Source organism: Daphnia pulex, chromosome 6 (genome assembly GCF_021134715.1).
Source record: "Daphnia pulex isolate KAP4 chromosome 6, ASM2113471v1".
Lineage (NCBI taxonomy): Eukaryota > Metazoa > Arthropoda > Branchiopoda > Diplostraca > Daphniidae > Daphnia > Daphnia pulex.
Window position 1 is genome coordinate 910,902 of NC_060022.1, and position 3,326 is coordinate 914,227.

At 37.6% G+C, this 3,326-nt stretch overlaps 1 long non-coding RNA gene across 1 annotated transcript; it reads right to left on the reverse strand.

Moving 5' to 3' along the window:
- Nucleotides 1-725: 725 nt before the first annotated feature.
- On the reverse strand, nucleotides 726-2,396 carry LOC124196283. The gene is made up of 5 exons (XR_006875643.1): nucleotides 2,237-2,396; nucleotides 2,036-2,178; nucleotides 1,650-1,799; nucleotides 1,337-1,424; nucleotides 726-1,243 (listed from the first exon to the last, which is right to left on the reverse strand). It is a non-coding gene; the product is annotated as an uncharacterized LOC124196283 (long non-coding RNA).
- Between the last annotated feature and the right edge of the window lie 930 nt (nucleotides 2,397-3,326).

Consider the following 3,326-nt stretch of genomic DNA (forward strand, 5'->3'; position numbering starts at 1 on the left):
CGGTGGTCACTCGCCCGCTGTGAAACCAGGAGGAGGGGAGGGCTCTGGTCGAACGGGGACTTGGAAGGCGCATGATTCGATGAAAACTTTTGGAGGGTCATGAGTCTAACCCGGAAACCTAGTATGACTACATCTCCCCGGAAAAACTTGCCTCGTACTTCTCTCTTCTTCTCGGTCCAGATAAATATCTCTGGGGGCCGTAGACATATCCTATAACAGCATGTGCGAGTTAAACAAAGCAACCCACTGCCCAATGAAACAAAAAGCCATGGTTTATTATTTGCGCAAATCTCCGTCAGTCAAGTTACAAATTTTTCTAATTCAAGAACTCGTGTAGAATTTTGCATCTAGTCTATTAGTGCAAATCGCGATTCCATGTGTTTGGTAGTTAAGAAAATGGTTGTTTAAAAAACAAACAATGGGGTGTTTTGAGTAGCCAAAAAAACTCACCATCATTGTTTGTTTTTTAAACAACCATCTACCAAACACATAGGATCGCTATTTGCTCCAGTAAATTAAGATGCAAAATTCGACAGAAGTTGTTGAGTTTGAAAAATTTGTAACTTGACTGACCCAGATTTCCGCAAAACTAAACCATCGCTTTTTGTCTCATTGCCGCAGCGGTGGTGGCGGGTTGCGTTTAAACTCGTGCAGTAGTAAACAGTCTTGAACCGGACGCTCTGTTTATTGAATTTTTTGAACATTTTAAAAAGAAAATAAAAACTTTAGTTCATGCAATATATTTATTTTTATTTATTACGGATATTACATGGTTAAGGTTTAACATTGGTTTATAGGGTTAAGGGTATAAATTTAAGGGTTAGTAGGTGTATAGTAGGTGAAACTTCGGGGTTTGAAGGATTGGAAGGTATATGTTTGTGGGGTTTGGAGATTAATTGGTAGGGCAACATTTGTAGGGTTATAGATTAACTGAATTTTTATCCAAACTTGAAATATCCTCCCTCCCCCCTCCAACATCCTCTACTTTCCTTTCCCAATCCCGGAAACATGTTTATTATTTGTTGACATAAACATCCCAAATTTTTTTTGTTGCTTCTGAACTTATAAACGGTAAACTGCAATAGTCACGATGACAATTAAACAAAATATGATGCAACTTCGGTAACACAACATCAGCACCAAGGAACGGACAATTGAACTTGATGTAGAAAGATCTTTCACCAGCATAGGCAGCAACAACGTCCCACATCGGACAGCAACTACACGAACATACATGATCAACCTATAACCGAAATGAAATGAATTAAATAATCTTCAGCATCAATGGAAATGCTGTCAATTAAAAGACGAATAAATGTCACTTTATGTTATTTACAAGAATTAAAGCCCTCAGCTGGCTACGTCAAATCCATGTGTAAGTTGGGCAGCAACAAAGAAGCTCAAACTCCACCAGGGTGTTAATCCTATTTTTAAAAAAAACTCAATTACTATCAAGCAACAATTCTCAAATAACAAAACAATTTGAACGAAGTTCAGTTGAACTACAAAATCATTCAGAATAAATGTTGCAAAGGAATGTACAGTTGGCAAGCTTTTCAAAGGTTCAATTTCCACAATTGAAATAGGTTGAAGAGATAGGCACTAACTAAATCTGTAGTCTCAGTTAGAAAGTTGAACATTATATTTACCTGAATTGTTCTGAAGTGTTTCTGACAAACGTGAAGCTGGTACAGGAAAAAGAGACATTTTGGCAAAATGTTCAGCTGCTCAGGCCACATGATCAGATGAAATTGCCATGTAGAAATTAGAGGCTGTTACCAGATACCAGGGTGTTAATCCTATTTTAAAAAAAAAGCAAACAACTCAATTACTATCAAGCAACAATTTCTCAAATGAAAAAACATTTTGATCGAAGTTAAGTTAAACTACGAAATCCTTCAGAATAAATGTTGCAAAGGAATGTACAGTTGGCAAGCTTTTCAAAGGTTCAATTTCCACAACTGAAATAGGTTGAAGAGATAGGCACTAACTAAATCTGTAGTCTCAGAGTTAGAAAGTTGAACATTATATTTACCCAAATTGTTCTGAAGTGTTTCTGACAAACGTGACGCTGGTACAGGAAAAAGGACATTTTGGCAAAATGTTCAGCTGCTCAGGCCACCACATGATCAGATGAAATTGCCATGTAGAAATTATAGGCTGTTACCAGATAGATACCTAAATTCACACAAAAATAATTATCACAGTCACATCCAAGAATCTTAAGAGAAATTACCATTATAACGAATAAAAATGTCAAGAAAGAAAAGTACGCCGTATTAAGTATCCAATCCAACGATACGTTTTCAACATGTGGTTTCCAAATTCCGATCAGTGTTTTAAGAAATGGCGGAATTTCGTCTTGAGTAACTAACAGTCCTAACACACTCGCGCCATCTAGCAGACATAATTTTAGCCACCTAGTGATATCCAATATATTCCTTAGGCACTCGGAAGACTGGACGGAATGGAAGGAACATTTTTTTTTCAAAACTACTTTAAAATAAATTTAGCAAATCTTTACATAATTGCGGAAAAATTTCCGAATTATTAATCCCTAAGGCCTCTAAGGTGAATGAGTAGCAGTACTAGAGCCAATTCTACAACCTGTATCGGTAAATTTATATCACATGTAGTTAGCTTACATCTGTAAAGGATATGCTGCAGTGAAACTCTGTGGCTGAAATGTTTTAAATTGTGGTGATGCAAAGTAGCAGTTCTTCCAGGACTCTGTTGGACAAAGTGACAACAGCCCCGAAACAATCTTCAAGGATTTCATTTCGTCTTTAGAAAGAAGAGTACTGAGTATGCTGACTGCAAACTCTTGATTACCCTGTGTGATGCATAGATCTATTTCAAGAATATGTGTGGTTAGTTGTAGTTTGTGGTTATACGGCCTTTAGCGGGTTATTGAACGTCATATACTATTTTGTTTGATTTTGATAAAAACGATATGCAGCTCTTCGGGTATCTGTATTTCGCTATCGCACAGGTGATGATGCAAATCTTTGTTGATAGATGGCGTGGTGTTGATGTTACTGAGATTTAGTTTAAAAAGCTGAAAAACTTCAGAAAGGAAGATCTTTTTCTTATCCAGGGTTACGTGAATAATAAAACAGGGACATGCAAGTTCATGTTACGGGCAGAGGCCGGAGATAGAGACGGGCAACGATACCAATCTCGTTTCGGAGTTGTTGGGATTGGTAAAAGAGCGAGTAGGGCTACCTCGTCGGCTCGTCGCATTATCCAAATCCAAGAAAATTGTATATTTGTATTGGTTAGTTGGAGGCAGTGGGTAGTGCTGTAGTGGTGGTCGTCATGGTGCA